Raw genomic sequence first — 18,977 nt, 5'->3', positions numbered from 1 at the left:
CGATACTTTACCCCTGGGGGGCACCACGTTCGCCCCAACATAGCTGGGGGGGAAATTAGCTACGGGTTTTTTCTTATTAATTTAATGCTATTATATAGTTTTTAGCCATTTAACTCATCACTTTGATATTTTTCATTTTTTTGACCTTTCATCCACCCACGCAGCCGTGTGACCCAAAATTAGTGGGGGGGATTCGAGCCAAAGTTTTAAATTGCATTTTTTTATTATTTTAACCAGCCACAAGCCATAAAAGAGATAAATCGTGTTTTGGGGGGTCAGCTCTTGGTCTATAACCACTGACAGCTCTGTCATGAATGCAGATATAAGTGGAATCGTCCTGAAGACTACAAGCAATCATGAAAAATATTATGACTAGTTTTAGATGTTAAATAGTTGATGCTGAAACATCTGTTGATCGAGTTGAGTTGTTAAATATAGTTTTCACTTTATTGCATTTTCGTTCTTTAACTAAATCACGACCTTGCCATGCCGCAAGACCATTCAAATGCACCACAAACTATGAGTTGTTTTGAGGAAGGCGCCTACACAGCTGATTTATTTAATATTTTGATTCCAAAATAGTCGGGCTTAAAAAAAACTATTATTTGTACAAAAGCTTCATTGCAGAAAACTGGTGGCCAAGCTTTAGGTGTGTTACCTGATTGATGTTTGATTATTTTATTTTGTGCATGAAGACGATTTAATTAATACAAATTAAAAACAAACAAGGTGTGAAAGTGAGGTGTATTACGGTAAAAATATTTTCCGATACATTTTTTGCTGAATTTGTGAACTAAGTCATCTTTCTAGATTCACCTTCAGTGACAGTGACATTTTACTCAACTTACAGCAATTTTTTTACGACATAGCAACCAGCGAATATTATAACGTATTTATAAATACGTACTAGAAACGAGGTCGAGTCCAATTCTGTCGTGGAACCAAAATGTCAGATAAGTCAGCCTGTCCGTCTCGGGGGACACACATTTTGAGAACACGATCTTTTCTTGCTATTTTTTTTTTCTGGATTGCTGTTATCTATCAAGCACGTTTGAACATGAGGCTATTTTTATTACTAAACTGAACCCTATCTTTCTCTAATATTGTCGGAGAAAGACTTGAAAATTTTTCTGATATTTGTTTTTTCATCCCTTTTGAGTTTGCCAATTCACATCAACGAGATTTAAATTCATTTCTCAAATTAAAGTAAAATACTAAATGTTTCAATGAAGGAAAAAAATGTTTCTTGCAGAATAACTAATTTCTATAAAAAATGCGAAAAATGAAAATTGAACTTGAACACAAACGAAATTTAGGGAATTTCAAAGTACTAGGTTCCAGTTTTGAGGAGCATGTTTACGGTTTTCTGACATTTTATCAAAGTGTAGGCACTTGGAAAACGGGGGGGGGGGCACCAGAGGTATTTCGTAATTAATGGAAAAGAACTATTGAATAAAATATCAAAATCTATAATGTAGTTAGATGTCGGCGACCAGAAACCACCTGTAGCAAAATAAATGATGCAGTATAATAATGCTATTTATTTATGCTTCTTTCTTGCTGCGGGTGTGTGCGTTTATGATTACATGTTGCTTTGCTTTCGTTTAAGAAATGATTTGTCGAATAAATAATCTGTGTGTAGCCCGGTGGTCTAGTGGTATGATTCTCGCTTTGGGTGTGAGAGGTCCCGGGTTCAAATCCCGGCCGAGCCCGACACGTTTTTCCATAATTTGTCCTTTTAGTATTAAATGTTGAATAAAATTTTTAAATTCATTACAACTTTCTACTGCTTGTCATTTTTATGTTTTTCCCCCTCAGTTACTCTTACTATCTTAAAAAGATCTGACCTATAGCTGCGAAATTCAACTAATAGTTGAGTCGTCTAATATAGAATGATCGTTTTGCCTCGAAACGAAACAAAAATTTCAAATGCTTACCAAAAACACATAAAGAATTTACATAATCTAAACTCGAACTTATTTTCAGTAAGTTACTGACCCTATAGTCAGGGCTAAGGCAGAAATACACGAAATACACCGCCAGCTCAGTCATTCCAGCCGAGGACTCTGAGTTTTTGATCACTCATCTGATCAATGCTAATTCTATATTAGCTACCAGTTTGTTTGGCACTCTTGACTTCCTTAAGAAGTTTTCCACCTCTATCGCCAAGTGTCCGACAAATTATAACACCACAAAAGTTTACATCGAAGTTAACAATGATTTCACCGCAAAAAGGGGCAAAAGATCCATTTAGAAACACCCGAATGCACCCAAAAGGGAGGGTGCACAACTAGAGCCCAATAGGAGTCTACGTAGCAAATTTCAACCTTCTAGGACGTACCGTTCTTGAGTTATGCGACACACATACGCACATACATACAGACGTCACGAGAAAACTCTTCGTAATCAACTCGGGAATTGCCAGAATGAATATTTCGCGTGTCTATACGATCTTGGGCACTTATCCACGTGTGGTCTAGCCAAAAAAAAACAAACTCAACATTCATTCGAGGGTGGGCAAAATGGAAATTATGGTCGAGTTTTGAGTGAAAATTTTTTTTGCGAATACAATACTTCCTTTTTTGTAAAAGAAAGTAAAAAGAGAGGCCACTTTGCTTTGCCGTCACCCCTTTTTCTCGTATTTTACAAGTTCTTCTATTTCGAGAAAAAGAAAGATTTTCTTACAGGGCTTACTACAAGGAAGTTTATTCTCCAGTTTACAAAAAAATGCAAAATCATGAAGGAATCCTCCAAAATGAGCTAAATTAATACCACATGTTTATTATTGTGTAACAAATTAACGATTGCTCTATATTTCTAATTATTTGCAGGTACTTTCTGTAAGCTTCGGTTAATTTCATAAATCTTTCTTGATAGAGTTTTCACGTCCATGAGTATAAATTAGGAATCAAAACTTGACTTTTCTTTTGATTACAATTTCCAAGTCGTGTTCGGATTCTTTTAGAGACAAGGGGCTCTGCCCTTTATTAACCCGTTGGAAGTGATACCCTTCTTGGCTCCCATCACTAGCTTCTCAAAATATGCCCCGACTCCCTCTTTTTTAAGAAGCAACTACAACACTTTTTGCATGGCCCAATTTCCCAATAGGCAGAGTAGGCAGTTGCCTAGGGCGGCAAAATTTTAAGGGGCAGCAAACGTTGCTTTGATCACGCATTTTTTTTTCTTTTATTATTATTTTTGAAAGTAATCTATTATACTGGCATTCCTTCCTTTTCCATTTCTTTTTCTTGAACGAAAATAGCTATGAAGGATTTTGATTAGAGGAAACATGCTAAATTAAAAACCGAGGAACAAAAAGAAGTCTTCAAAAAGTTTTTTCAATAAGATACATATTTTTAGAATAGGCAACTTTCAAAAGCAAAATGTTTGGATTTTTTGGAATGCAATCCAGTATTAATTTATAAATGAAACACCATCGAACAGTGAGGGGTGGTAAGAAACTCAAGTGAGTGAACGTGATAACACAGAAAAATATATTCAAAAAGTTGATTCAAAACGATGAAGAGAATTTTCAATTTGTCAAATAAAAATCCCGTTTTATTGAATCATAAAATGCGAGCATGCACGAATATTATACATACATACATACATACATACATAACACCTTATCAGAAGAAACGTTAGGCATCATTAAAAAGCAACTGCAGAGAAATCTAAAAAAGGAAAAAAGAATCTCAATTTCCAATATTATCTCAGCAAAGTTTGCCAAAGAAAGAACATTTTGTTAGGTCACAGTGACCTCCCATCGTGACTCCCTGAGTGTTAAAACATCATTATTAGTTTTTCACATGCTAAAATTTCGGGAACACTAATTTCTGCGTTTTTTGAGTCAAGGAAATTTTTCTTTTTTTTTCTTTTTTGAGGGGGGCAAGGCGGCAAATTTCAAATCTGTCAAAGGTTGGCGAGAAGCTAAATTCGGGCTTGACTTTTTGAGACTTTTAATCAGTTGGATTAAGCATGCTGCTGATAAATATTTCCATGTGTCACTCAGTAAGTTCTGTCGTCAAATCAGTTAGTCTGCCGGCAGCTGTTTTTATTTTCGTGTGTTTTGCCTCCATGCATGCATGTTCTAATACCGTTATAGTTCTTTTGCGTGATTCTTAAGAATTCCATTATAAAAATTGTGGAATAATTGTGGCCCGGTGGTCTAGTGGTATGATTCTCGCTTTGGGTGTGAGAGGTCCCGGGTTCAAATCCCGGCCGAGCCCAGTTGACGTTTTTTTTATGTTTATGTACAAAAAAATTATTCAATGAAGTTTTTTTCAAGCTGTTAAAGTTTTTCCGGTAATTTTTCTACTCGTGTGGTTTTGTCTTAGGTATAAACTTCAGTTCTTGAGGTAAACTAGGAGTCTTGATATTTCTGTCTATGATTAAAAAAAAAAAGAATTACTGCATTTTATTGTGATTTTTTTTCTCACTTTTATATTTTTTTCATTCAATCTTTTTTTTACCTTTGTGGTGATACGAGTGTAGTAATTTTTTCTCAGTTTGTTCGGCATTCAACTGCTGCGCTTACAAAAGAAATGCAATGACCCGGTTTAGAGCCGAAAGTAGGGATTTTCAATAGCAACCGTTTACACTACAGCCTGCAGTAGATAAATAACATCTCCACGCTACCCTCTTTTGTACGTGGTAAGGAACATATTTCAAATTCAACCGCAACGATTCGCCTTTCCCCCTTTTTATAGTAAATTTTCAAGTCGTAGTTTTAAAGTACACGTTGTGAGTCGGCTGTTTGGTCCATGTTAGCGGGCTGAATATGTGGATATGCGCGTGTTACCTTGAGGCCGTGGTGGGCTAATCGGTAAGGCATGGGACTTGTGGCTGAAGAGTTTTGGGCTTGATGCAAGCCAGTTGAAGATCCTCCGTGTATTCTAATGGTGACCGGGTCAAGATAAATCTGCCATTGTCACAAAGTTCTTCAAGGTCCTATTCTAAATCAGTATCTCTGGGAGCTGATGGATCAAGGTTGTTCGGCTCCTGGGCTTCATCAAAAAGACTGAGCCGTCTTCAGGGCCATATCCAAGCAATAAAACCACTGCTAATTTTATGGTCAGAGTTTCATATTCTTAAAAAACATGGTAAGCAAAATCAGTCAGGAGAGAAACATGGCACCTTACGAATATGCGATGAACATGAAATATTGCAGAAATACGAGTACAAGGTCAGTAATAAAAAGAAGGGTGATTTTTAACAGTCATTCACTCATTTTAAAGTGTCGTAAAATAAAAGTTAATTAATAAAACTTTAAAATTAATCTATTTCTATTTCTATTTCTATTCAAGAGTCACAACTGACTACAACTGTATTATGTCGAGGGATCTGCATACTATGTGCCTTGCCTCCATTATTTTATATACCGATAGATGGCAGCACCATCACCGGATCGGACAGTTAATGAGAATTTAGAACTAGTCCAAGAGCTAATAGCTACCTGGTACTAGCACCCCCAGAGGTATCGTTTCACTTGGAGGACATTGAGACCACGAGCATATTTAACGTCGCCCAGTCCCCTTTAATGACGACGGTGGGTCTTCGACCAGCGGGGATCGAACCCGAGCCCCTCCGGCCCCGAGTCCAATGCCCTACCGATCAGGCTACCACGGCCCCTTAAAATTAATCAGGGAAGCTTTTATGAAATTCTGCTATCCCAACTGGTTTGGTGGAGACTGAAAGTAGTAACGACATCTATTGATAGGTGAATGAATCAACTAGAATAATTCTGTTTACTTCTGCTTTCTGTGGGATGCGGGCATGTTCTTAATCACATTTCCTGCACGCTAAGTCAACAGATCTCGAAAGAAAAGTGATTTGATGCCATAACGTGGCCCGGTGGTCTAGTGGTATGATTCTCGCTTTGGGTGTGAGAGGTCCCGGGTTCAAATCCCGGCCGAGCCCTGGCTGTTTTTTTCCCTAATTCTGCATAAAAAACCCTATTAATGAAGATCTAAGTGTTTTTAATCATTTTTTCAAACCGGTGCTTCACTAATATGTTAGTTATTTATGTGCACAGAACGATGAAACAATGTGTATAACATTTAAGGTGGATATTTGCTTTATTATTTTTTTTTTTTCAAATCAGTTTGATTCTGCAACTGAAAGATTAGCTTGTGTCAGTACCACCAACTTAAATATAAAGCAATCAGATTTCACTTCTGAAGTCACAATCGTCAACAAATTAATAACGGCCCTGTAAGAAAACATAATGAGGAAATTTGATGTGATCTCAGAGTCACGGTGGACTCTGAGGGTTGTTTTATAAGATCTAGAGAAAATCAAGAAAGTTCGGAGTTTTCTGTTTGACAAACTATTTTCTAGCCTTAAATTGCATTATTGCGCATTCAAGGAGAATTGATATCAGAAGCAAACAGAGAGGGTTGCTGTTTGACGCCAACATTTGCAACTTTCATGAACTACTCATTGGATTAGCGATTCACCTCAGGAACATTTGGCTTATCTGATTGGTGCTGTTTTCGTCACCCATTGCCAATTAAATAAGAGTCCCTCCAAGTGTCACGTTGCTTTGTTTGCTTCCACTATCAGTTCCCGAATTCAAGTTACATTAATAGGCTTACGTAGAGTTCGTTCTAACAGCGGTAAGTCATAGGACAATGGTTTACGCTATACATGAACCACGGACAAAATAAATTTGTAACTATCAGTTCATATTTTTACCACCAGGGGCGAAAGCCCTTCTTTTTCTTGTTCGGCTCTACAGTTCAGGACTGGCCAAGGCCTTTCTGGCCTAAACTATTTTGGAAGAAAAGATGCTCTCTACGGTTACATTTTTTCAAACAAGCAGAGGCAAGGCATAGAGAATTCGCAGTGCTCTTGCAGAGTTCCAAGACTCGTGATCGAATCAAATAAAATAAAATCAGACCATGGCCGTCTCAATAGGTCTTCACCATCGTGTCCGGTACACCGTTCCGTACCAGCTTTACGCCTGGTAAGGAACGCATCCAATGGTCCTCTTTTGCCTTCTTTGAGAGAATGTTCGTTTCGAACTTTTAAAATACATGCAGTGAGCCAGCTGTTTAGTAAACGTGAACGGGCTAAATATGAGTGTGTGTATTACTTTTAGGCTATGGTGGCCTGGTCGGTAAGTCGTGGGACTCATGATTGGAGAGTTGCGGGTTCGATACCAGCCAGTTGAAGGTCCTCCGTGTATGATCCGTGTATTGTGACTGATGCAAGTTAAATCTGTCCTTGTCACTAAATCCTTCGAGGTCCCATTCCACATGAGTACCTGTGGGAGGTGCTGTATCAAGGTTGTTCGACTACTGGTCTGGATTAAAAAGACTGAGCTGTCTTCACGGCATTCCAAGCGAACCCTGCTGTGGTTGGCACCGGAGAAGACCCTTGGTTGCGTATTTTGTGTTGGTTGTTCCAACTTTATAATGAGTTTTAAGAAAAAACGAATTACCAACATATTTGTCCATTGTTTTTAAGTACCTTCGATTTCGTTAAGGAGCACACTATAACAGGATTGATCCATGTTCAATCACATCTTATGGTCAGAGTTTAAGATTCTTAAAAACATGGTAAGCAAAATCAATCTGTAGGGAAAAAGGCAGCTTAATATGCGATGATCATGAAATATTGTTGAAATACGAGTACACTCATTCACGTGTATTCACTAACTCTTTTTAAAGTGTAGTAAAATGTAAGTAAATTAGTAATAATTCAAAATGAATCTGGGAAGCTGTTACGAAATTCTGCTAGTCAACTAGTTTGGGAGAGGTTGAAACTGGTTACGCGACATCTATCGATAGAGAAAGGAATCAACTAAGATTAATTCTGTTTACTTTTGCTTTCTTTGCGATGCGGGTATGTCCTCGAGTACGTTTCCTGCACGCTAAATCAACAAATGTGGAATGAAAAGTGATTTCTCGTATTAACGTGGCCCGGTGGTCTAGTGGTATGATTCTCGCTTTGGGTGTGAGAGGTCCCGGGTTCAAATCCCGGCCGAGCCCTGGTTATTTTTTAAACCCTTATTAATGAAGATCTAAGTACTTTTAATTATTTTTTCAAAACTGTGCTTCACTAATGTGTTAATTATTTATGTGGACAGAACGATGAAAAAATGTGTAAAACATTTAAGGTGGATTTGATTTTTTTTTTTTTTAATTTTCAAATTAGTTTGATTCTACGACTGAAAAATTAGCCTATGTCTGTACCACTGACTTAAATATAAAGCAACCAGATTGCACTTCTGAAGTCATACTCGTGAACAGATTAATAACGCCCTGCAAGAAAACATAATGATGAAATTTGATGTGACCTCAGAGTCACGGCGGACTCTGAGATTGTTTTTATAAGACCTTGAGAAAAACACGAAAGTTAGGAGATTTCTGTTTGACAAACAATTTTCTAATCTTAAATTGCACTATTGCGCATTCAGGGAGAATTGATAGCAGAAGCAAACAGAGAGGGTTGCTGTTTGACGCCAACATTTGCAACTTTCATGAACTACTCATTGGATTAGCGATTCATCTCAGGAACATTTGGCTTATCTGATTGGTGCTGTTTTCGTCACCCATTGCCAATTAAATAAGAGTCCCTCCAAGTGTCACGTTGCTTTGTTTGCTTCCACTATCAGTTCCCGAATTCAAGTTACATTAATTGGCTTACGTAGAGTTCGTTCTAACAGCGGTAAGTCATAGGACAATGGTATACGCTATATATGGACCACAGACAAAATAAATTTGTAATAAGTAGTTCATACTTTTACCACCAGGCGCGAAAGCACTTCTCTTTCTTCTTCAGTTCTACAGTCCAGGACTGGCGAGGTCTTTCTGGCTTAAACTATTTTGGTGGAAAAGATGCTCTCTAGTTACATTTTTTCAAACAAGCAGAGGCAAGGCATAGAGAATTCGCAGTCCTCTTTCAGAGTTAAAAGGCTCGTGATCGAATAAAAATAAATCAGCCCATGGCCGTCTCAATGGGTCTTCACCATCGTGCCCGATACATCGTACCAGCTTTACGCCTGGTAAGGAACGCATCCAACCCTCCTCTTTTCCCTTCTTTGAGAGAATTTTCTTTTCGAACTTTTAAAGTACATGCAGTGAGCTGTTTAGTAAATGTGAACGAGCTCATCATGAGTGTGTGTATTACTTTGAGGCTATGGTGACCTGGTAGGTAAGTCGTTCGGCTCATGATTGGAGAGTTGCGGGTTCGATCCCAGCCGGTTGAAGATCCTCCGTGTATTCTAATGGTGACTGATGCAAGTTAAATCTATCATTGTTACAATATCCTTCAAGGCCCCATTCCAAATCAGTGCCTCTGAGGGTGTTGAACAAGTTGTTGCTCAGCTTTTGAAATGGAACAAAAAGACTGAACTTTTTTCACAGCGCTATCCAACTAGTAAAACCACTGCTGTATAAGGGCACCCATATAGGGATGTAAATGGGGGTTCAAGCTCCCCCGTCCTTAGAAATGAGAACTTCCTTGCTTTTAGTGCTTTTTTTTGCACAAATGTATAAAAATTTATTTTTCAGCCATGAATGAATAAATTTTTAAAAATGTCAAATTTGAATATCTCTAATCTGTACTGAAATCGGTTTCCAGGGGGAAAATATTCTGCTAAACCATAGGGAAAATTTTTGAGCCCCCCCCCCCTTAAACTTTGCATATGGGCACCCTTGCTGCCGTTAGTAGGCACGGAACTTGGATTCATAGGCGGCTGGTCACCAAAAAAGTGGGAGGAGGTCAAAAAAGTGTAGGGATAAGCGCGACCTCTGAAGCAGATTTTTTTTTTTTTTTTTGGTAAAGTTGATGTCAAACATTGTGACAGTGGCAACCGTAGACTCTCATCTTCCATTTTAAAGTTCAATTCCTGTAAAATAAATGAAAAAAGTTTTTTTTTTGGAATTTTTAATTTTTACTCTCGAGAAATAAGCCATCCATCCCATAAAAGTCCTTTTTCAATCGATCATTAATTTTTATGTCTGAAAAGTGAGGGGGCAAGAACCCCAAACTTTTGAAAGTGAGGGGGCAGTTGCCCCCCTTCCCCGTACGTGCCGCCTACGCCAGGGTTTTATAATTTGTGTTAGTTGCTCCAACTTCGTATTAAGTTTTAAAAAAAATCGGATTTACTTAACACATACGTACCTGTACATTATTACTCTGTACAGTAAATTGTCTTTATTCTGAAAACTCATGGATCTGTGGAAAAGTGTTCTGAATATTGAGGCGATTATTATGAAAGGACTCGAGATAATGCGTATGTATTGCCGCTACCATCAAAACGTGTTCAGAATTATGGGATGTTTACATGAGGGAGTGTTCAGATAGAGGGTGTCCACTCTATCTTCTATGGCTTTAAGAAGCGCACTACTACAAGAACGGATCAGTGTTCAATCATAATTTATTAACAGAGTTTCAGATTCTTGAAAACATGGAAGTAAAATCAATATTCAGGGAAGCAATCGCACTTAGCGTAATATGAGAATATGCAATAGTAATGAAACATTGCTGAAGCAGAAACCAACTCTCTATTAAAAAAGAGGCTGGTGTTTAATACTTGTTAACTCATTTTTAAGTGTAGTAAAAAGTAAAATGTAATCAAATTAGTAATAATTCCGAATTAAAGAGAAACTTATGAAATTCTGCTATCCAATTGGTTTGGTGGAGATTGAAGCAGGTTACGACATCTATCGATAGGTAAATGAATGAACTGGATTAATGCTGTTTACTTTTGCTTTCAATGTGATGCGGGTAGGTGCTCTGCACGCTAAATAAACAAATCTGCATTGAAAAATGATTTATGAATAGAGCGCGGCCCGGTGGTCTAGTGGTATGATTCTCGCTTTGGGTGTGAGAGGTCCCGGGTTCAAATCCCGGCCGAGCCCGAGTGTTCTTTTTTAAACAATTTGAAAACCAGAAAGTATATAGGGTAAAGTAGCCGTATTTTCCCCCTATGTCTCTCTTGTCTGACACTTGGTGTCGCCACTGGAGATATATTTTCTGATTGCGGTCAAGACAATATTTGTGGAAGTTTCATGTGTCTAGTCTGCTGCGTTGCTGTTTGGGAGCACTTGTTTTGATTTTTGAAAGGTTGAACAATCAGTAGCGTTTTGAAAATCTGAAATAGTTGAGGCTCAAATCACTTCAGATGGCTGAAAACTTGGATTATCCGGAATATTCTTCAGATAAAAGAAATTTCTCTATTCGGAGGAGGTAAGGAAGAGCACCTTTTACTTTCCTGTATAAAGGAAAGGAGGTATTATCTTCACGAAAAATCTGTCACACAAATTTCAACCCAAATTTCCCTCTTAATTAGGTTTAAACGAATTTTGACTTTAGTTTTTCACAATGTCCGCACGTATTAATGTGCCTTACACGCAACTTGAATATGCCCGAATGCACTTTGACGAGTTTTGTCATTACGTCTGTATCTATGTGCGTGGGTATGTATATGTGTGTATCTTGGCTAGCACAAAAAAGGTTAGTTGTAGAATATTTAAATTTTGCATCAAGTCGTTCACCTCGTTTTTTGATTGCAATCGGATTTTCCAAAAGGCATGTTAACACGTTCTTTCCGGCAAAGCAATTTCAATTTTACGAATAACAAAAGTTATTATGTCTAAGGTACGAGGGGCAGTGGCGCACACAAGGGAGGGGTACAGGGGTTCTGGACCCCTCCCATACGTCTTGCCCCCCCCCCCCTGATTGATTACGATTCTATGTATTTTGAACGTAGAATAATTTCAAACGAAGGGAACAATAATTTCAGTTTAATAAGTGAAAAAATAAAATCCTCGTGTTAAAAGATTTTTTTAAATGTTGTGCATTTTTCCTTAACAAATCACTTATAAGAAGCAGAATTGTGATAATAAATACGCAGTAACCATGTTTTTAGTTTCGTAACTACAAATTAAAATGAGATTCTATGAAACTGAATCCATTTTTCAGTTATGAGAAAAGTAAAAGCATAAATTATTTTGCCCTCTGGTTATATTTATTGAAGTATATTTCATTAAATAATGCTAATTATTCATTCAATAGTTTAATTTTTACTGTTTTTCGTTCCCGGAAATCTATATAATCAAGTCGATATGTTTGACGACGTATTGGGATATGATATGAGAATGAGGCTTTCGACCTTGGACACTCCCTTTGCAAAATTCCTGTGTGCGCCACTGAAGAAGAGGATTTTAACCTTACTCTGACGTAAGATGAAAATCAAGGCCTACACATCACTTTCCATTTTAGCTCTGACTCTGGATCAAGATTCATGAACTTTGAAATTAAACATCTTTGCGCCTATAACATCTACAATAAAGATTAAAACACCTTTTTAATGGCAATTTTATGCTCTTTAATTATTGATAAGTAATTTTAACCTCAAGTAAATAGTTTTGTGATGTGAAACAAAAATCGAAGAAACGCACCTAGAATCAAAGATGACGGCGCGGGTTCCCCCTACTGTCCGATCTTTTAACGCGAAACTTCACTCGAATTTGTGCATGCGTCAGGTTTCTTCTGGTTTTATTAAAACAGGGGTGATAACAAGAAGGAAGTAACGAGCAAGCAAAAACTGAATGCATCGGGAAGTGCGCTTCCTTAAACCATCACCCCTTTTTGAATTGGAGCCGTTCGCAGCTGCTAGTTGCGGTGTTCGAGAAAAGACAGTACGTCCTGATGTATTTTGACAAACAACACGGCAAAAACACATCAAAACTCATCATTCTGGAATAGTGAATAACAAGGCTCTAAGGCAAATGTCATATAATTGAAGCTGAGAGTTCCAACACACTGGTAGATAAAATAAATGTATCTCACCGGTGCGTGTCCGCATCATGGCACGGTTCGACTCGTGAATTGATGGTAAAGCTTGGGAATTTAGCAGTAAATTACCATCAGGGCTAAAGCAGAACTGCATGCAATAAGCCAGGCAATCCAGTTATCGCATCCAGAGACTGCAGTTTTGCTCTAATTAGAACTAAAAGTCTGGATTTATTCACTAATCCAGACTGATGAGTTCTAATAAAAACGAAACTGCTGTATCTGGATGGGATAACCAAGCTGTCTGGTATATTGCAAGGAGAACTTGTAGTCAAAAGCTCTAAAGTCATCGAAAAAGTAGGCAGAAATCAAGTAATGTGTTGTTGTTGCATGCCCCCATGGTCAGCAGTGCTAGACCAGGTCCATGAGTTTCTTTACCCTCAAGAAATCCAGCACCGTCATTGGATCTTCAGTCAAATCCCTCCTGGAGAGCCCCAGGCACGACAGTATGTGGTCAGGCGAAGCCTGCTCAACAGAACACTTGAAACAAGTCTGAAAGATCTGCGACCCCCTCCGAAAATCTTAAAGTTTTAAGATGTCCACTACGAAAACGGACAAGAGTTGTTTGTTCCTATCTGTCAAACCCAGGGGCCAGGGAGCCACCTGATCGTGAACATCTGTACCAATGGTGTTCTGGCTGGACAATCCAAGTGATATTATCCCTGTGTTTATACTTTGAGTGGATCTCCTGAAAGGTGAGTGATGCCGTTGGCTCTGAGACCTCAGCAGCACCAACTTTCGCCAAGGTATCCGCGATCTCATAACCCTCTAATCAAGGAATGTTGTGCTTCTTAATGATTAAGAGAGACGTCCATGGACCGAATTTTTTCATATGTTTTTGAAATTCAAAGTAACCGTATTTGTCTTAACCTCTTCTTTTTCTCTTGTATTCATCAGGCTGCAAAGATCTGATTATCAATCGTTTTACGTCTTTGAGAATTTTTCTTTTCCATTCAACAATTGAGATATTCGTAAGTTTAAACGATGAAATGAAAGTTACCTCCCTTCATTCGATCTTGATACAGAACCATTGATGTCCTAAAAGTTTCTTACATACTGATTTATAAATATTGAATCCCTACTGAAAAGTTACTGTAGGAATATTTAAGACATTCCTTCAGTGACCTGCTTACTTACCACCCAGTTGTATTAAAAGGAGTAAACAATAAACTGAAAACCTCTATTTTAATAAGAAATATATAAAACTTTTTCACCTGAGTGAATCTTTTCTCTCAGTTATCCTCATACAAATAATAGCCGATGATCGAATAACCCGCGTGTTTCAACAATGAAGCTCACGCCACGGCATGATAATTTGATAATATGATTTGGTAATGTTTGACATGCAGGGAAAGGCTTTATCGTGATTAGGCTGAACTCGATCCGCTCACTTAACTGTTTTACTGGTAAGACAGTCATTTTAGGAGAATGAAGAAACGAAAACAATGAACGCTATCTACTGCAGTTTAGGGTTAATCCACTGGAGGTAGGGTTACAATTCCAACTATCAAAATTTCACCAATTAGGCAATGGCTTCGTTCAAATATAGAAGCAATTTTCACCCGTCATCCCTTGACGGGCGACTTTCTCGTTATTAATATTGCTGTCTCGGTGATCTTCCGTCTGAGTATATTTGCAGATTTTGCCTTTTCTTCAACATTTCCTAAAATTTAAGATATTTTCTAAATTTTAATTCAAAGTCACGTGGACAAGTTTTCTGCATCTGGTGTTGAATAAATAGGTCAACAGGACGGAGAAAGAGAAAAAGACTACAAATGTGCTAATTTTTCCATTCGGCTTGTCATGCGGGTACGTTTCTCGGTGATCGGTTTTTCTTTGCGTGTCTTGATTGTTTATTCTTTGCTTGTTGGAAATTTTTTTCAGTTATTGAAATTAGCTACGAACGTGGGCCCGGTGGTCTAGCGGTATGATTCTCGCTTTGGGTGTGAGAGGTCCCGGGTTCAAATCCCGGCCGAGCCCTGTGCTTTTTGGACAAATTGGTTATTTTTTTGAAAAATATTTCAAAATATTTGGTGTTTTAAGTCTGTAAAGTTTTCATCCGATCTTTCAATTCTCTGCTTTTTTTTCGCATGCTACTTCATTGCAATCTTCAGAACAAGCCACAAGTTCAACTCTATCATACTTTACTCAGTAGAGGAGATTGGGGTTAGTTGTTGCATTTTTTTTTTCAATTTTTTTTTTTTTTTGCACTAGATTATTTCAATTATTTACACACGTGAAACTTTTAAATGCATCTAGATTGTTTAACATTCATAACATATTTTTTTAAAAATGATTAGAAGCCACTACTCGAAAATATTTCAAATTTTTTGAATAGATGTTGATTGTAACAACTTACCCCACCATGGGGCATGTTGTTACAGTATATGGGGTTAGTTGTTGCATGAGATATATTTTTGTAATAAAATGTATTTTACATATTTGTGGTTTATTCTGTTGAATTTTAAACATTCTTAACCACGTTAAAAATTAAAAACTTTTTGGCTTTACAGATTTACTTCATTAAAGATTTATTCTAATAAACTATCATCACCATTATCATTGTTCGCGCGCGCGCGCGAATTACAATTTTTACAAGCATATAATTTATCAAACTTAGCATATCGGTCATGTGCCCATTTGTCAAAATTATGACATTGAAGCCGTTTAGTTGCTTTTTTGGATTCTGAGTAGGGTTCAGAGCACTCTATGCAAAACCAATCTTTATCATCTTCATCTGAAGGACGCACTGTTTGGACGCACTTTTTTTTTTTTTTTTGCCTTTGTGTTTGTTGATTTCTTCTCTGTTAGACACGATTTCCTTTTCACAGATTTTTGTTTCCCAGCTTCGGCTTGTATAACATTTTTTACTAGTGTTTCTGTTAAAGTGGCGCTGACCTATGGTTTCGCTTGCGAACCATCTTCACTTCTGCACTGCCTGCAGCGTTGGAGAAAGACCTATATATTCGAATAATACATTATTTATTATTATTATCATTGTTGTAATTATTATTATTATTTACTCAACCATACACATTAACAAAAAATTAAATCATAGAATGAAAGAGATCAGAATTATTATTATTATTATTACTACTATTGTCATCCAACTACAGTATTTTATATGAATTAAATCATGCAATAAAACATATCGTCAGAAATACTACTTACCACTACTAGCATTTTTCATTTTACTGCAGAATCTCTCTAGTGTCATGAAATTCATCGGCTGCCTTTCGTAATGAACTACCTGCAATTACTTCTTTAGTCACATCCATTTATATTTCTTTTGGTGTTTTGCCTCTGCCGTCTTGCTTTTATAGTCCCCCACCATATCACATTCAAAAATAAAACATAATATTCAATTAAAACTTGCATGGGGCAAGTTGTTACTTGTAACAATTAACCCCAACAAATTTGTAACAACTTGCCCCATATGAAGCCACTTTAATATTTGGCACATATCACTGGTATTATATCTTTGTACAAAACTTTTAAATACATTAGCACCTATTAGAAAATGTGGGCTTTCACATGGTATAGAAATAAATTCGTTATCTGCAACGGCTTCGTCACAAATAGAAAAATAACAGCGGAAAGAAAAATTACTTCCAGGCTCAAAAAACCGTTTTCCTTGAGCACTCTCCATGCTACTGACTGCAAGCACTCCAGCGATTGTCAGGGAATGCAGATGAGTGAGTGCTATCATCTACTGCAAGGAAATTCAGTTTCTCCTGGCAGTTTGTTTTAAATTCGAATGTAACAACTTACCCCGTGTAACAACTAACCCCGGTCTCCCCTCTTCAGAAAAAAAAATAGACGGAAAGTAAGAAAACAGGTTGGTAGCAGAGAGAGTTATTTTTTCCACTATCAACGCACATGAAATACTTACAAATATTCTTAGTAGCTTCGATTCGCACTTACTCCATTTTTAACTTCCCCATATAACAATAACTGCGTCACTGCCACTATTAACGTAAAAGTGAAGAAAGCTCCCAAAGTAACGTCAGTTACCCAAAATTTAGACATAGCAATTGTAAAATCCATTTAAAAGCAATTTTTAACATCCAGAAGTATTGATTTCTTACTAGTTGTGTGTGACCAGAGAGAAATATTTGGTTCCGCCTTTCCGCCTACATCATTGGTTTTAGATTATTTAAGCAGCATATCTTTATTTGCCGATCGCTTACTCATTGGCTGCCATTAACACTTTCAAGGGCGGTGGTCGCGCTGTGAAACCACCAATTTATATTTTTAAAAAAATTCTCTTTTTTTTCCTAATGTTTTGAATCAAGATCGCTTGAGTCCTCTTGTTTTGAGTTCAATGAACAAAATGAGATGGCAGAATAACAAAAAAATATTTTTTTCATAGGCTCAACTTCTCGTCCAAGTCATCAAATTTTCAATTTTTCGTTTACCCCTAAATTGGAACTTTGTTTCAGATTTTAAAATTTTTAATTAGCGCTCAAGAGTGAATCATTTTTCTTGATTTTACCTCAGGTACTCAATCATATTGTTCTAAATGATTCAAATTCATTTTTGCATGTGTAAACATATTTTTGTCCTTCCCCAGGTGGGGGATGTGAACTAATGGGGACACCACCCCCAGCGAAAAAAGTTGCCAAAAAAATTTTTTTAACTGAAAAATTTATGTCTAGGTGATCAAATAAACCTATTTGTGGTGTTTTTTTTTTTTTTTTCATATTTCTCAAAAATTAATGATGCTCCCCTGAAAGGGTTAATGTCATCATTAAAAATTATTTTCATTCTCAAGACATGCACTGTTAATTGCACTGGAAAAAAGTATACATGAATGACGAAATAGGAAAGCTATTTGTCTAGTAGTAAAGTTATAGTAATTATTGCAAAAAGTATAATAGAATAAAATATTATGTGGACCTAATGGTCAATGAATAACCAATTCACATCTGTTTCACTGTGTTTCCTTAATGACAAATCTAAAATGCTCAACATTTGTGGCTTACTGTATTGTAGAAAATAACATAATGTATGGAAAGGCTACCGATATCTTTTTTAGCAGGCAATTTTTAATCTCTAGATAGGATATCTACAGCATTGATTGATTTACGGCGGGGCATTCGGGGCCCGGGCCCGGAGCACCAAAGGAAAGGGGGCAACAAATTTCTCTCATCATTTTTTTTTAAGCAAAAAGACAGAGTGCAAAAAGACAGAAAAAAAAAAAGAAAAAACTCAAGAACAGTTTTATGATGGACAATGTGAAGTCATATTAGACTCTAAGCAAAGTTTCAAGGTTTCCTGTTTTTATGTAATCTGTGATAATTTGATTACAAAAGTAAAATTCAGGATGTCAGCCTATGATGGCATATTAAAGAAATTTTCTTGCTTGTTTGCATGCGACTAGCAAAATATTCCAGAAAGTACAAAAGATCTTTAAAAATCTTACTCCTGTGATTTGGAGGACTCTTTTCCTGATGAATTTATTCCTTTTAGTTCAATCATCGAAAAATATAGTTTAATCACCGCAATGTTAAAAAAAATCCATTAACTTGGTAAATGGATACTTTCGCCAATGTAGATACAGCCCTAAAATTGTTTTTGACTTGGCCAATCTCCAATTGTAGTGAAGAACGATCATTTTCGCTATTGAAGAGAACTAAGTGTCCTTTGCGTACTCCCATTTCTTATAGTAAATTATCTTCATTCGCTCTGTTATCAATAGAAGGGAGTTTGACAGCAAAACTTGGTTATAAAGATATTATAGATGAATTTACTACAAGAAAACAAAGGAACGCAGAAAGCACATTATGATTTACCTTAACCATCATAGTTTCTCCATCTGCGACTGTAAAAAATTTTCTTACATGAAAATCAAGAATTTATTTTAGAGTTTTCTTTTTATCAAAATAATGTCCAAAAATTACCTTCATATTTTTCTTTTTTTTTTGGGGGGGGGGGGGGGGCACCATATGTGTCAGTGCCCAAGTGAGTAAATCGGTACCTGATCTACAGTATGAGTGAGATTGAGATGGTGTGAACCTATAGCTTGAAAACAAATTGCTGTTCAAAATATGCGCAACTTTAGACAGCATTTGCATGTCAGCTCATAATAATTTATTAAAATATTGTTACTTCCACAATCCCATATCATATCCCCTGTACCCACCACTATTTGTTGTGTATCTTATTGG

The 18,977-nt window shown here is 36.9% G+C and overlaps 6 non-coding genes across 6 annotated transcripts; all 6 read left to right on the top strand.

Annotated features, from left to right (window-relative positions):
• The first annotated feature begins 1,640 nt into the window (after positions 1-1,640).
• Trnap-ugg (transfer RNA proline (anticodon UGG)) lies at positions 1,641-1,712 on the top strand. Its single transcript has one exon. It is a non-coding gene; the product is annotated as a tRNA-Pro (tRNA).
• Positions 1,713-4,157: 2,445 nt separating this feature from the next.
• On the top strand, positions 4,158-4,229 carry Trnap-ugg (transfer RNA proline (anticodon UGG)). The gene has a single exon. It is a non-coding gene; the product is annotated as a tRNA-Pro (tRNA).
• A 1,618-nt stretch (positions 4,230-5,847) lies between these two features.
• On the top strand, positions 5,848-5,919 carry Trnap-ugg (transfer RNA proline (anticodon UGG)). The gene has a single exon. It is a non-coding gene; the product is annotated as a tRNA-Pro (tRNA).
• Positions 5,920-7,922: 2,003 nt separating this feature from the next.
• Positions 7,923-7,994, top strand: Trnap-ugg (transfer RNA proline (anticodon UGG)). Its single transcript has one exon. It is a non-coding gene; the product is annotated as a tRNA-Pro (tRNA).
• A 2,805-nt stretch (positions 7,995-10,799) lies between these two features.
• Trnap-ugg (transfer RNA proline (anticodon UGG)) lies at positions 10,800-10,871 on the top strand. Its single transcript has one exon. It is a non-coding gene; the product is annotated as a tRNA-Pro (tRNA).
• Positions 10,872-14,715: 3,844 nt separating this feature from the next.
• Trnap-ugg (transfer RNA proline (anticodon UGG)) lies at positions 14,716-14,787 on the top strand. Its single transcript has one exon. It is a non-coding gene; the product is annotated as a tRNA-Pro (tRNA).
• Positions 14,788-18,977: the final 4,190 nt, after the last annotated feature.

The sequence above is a fragment of the Uloborus diversus genome, chromosome 9 (assembly GCF_026930045.1).
Source record: "Uloborus diversus isolate 005 chromosome 9, Udiv.v.3.1, whole genome shotgun sequence".
Taxonomy (NCBI): domain Eukaryota; kingdom Metazoa; phylum Arthropoda; class Arachnida; order Araneae; family Uloboridae; genus Uloborus; species Uloborus diversus.
Note: the sequence above shows the minus strand (reverse complement) of the source record. Positions and strands in the feature narration are given on the sequence as shown.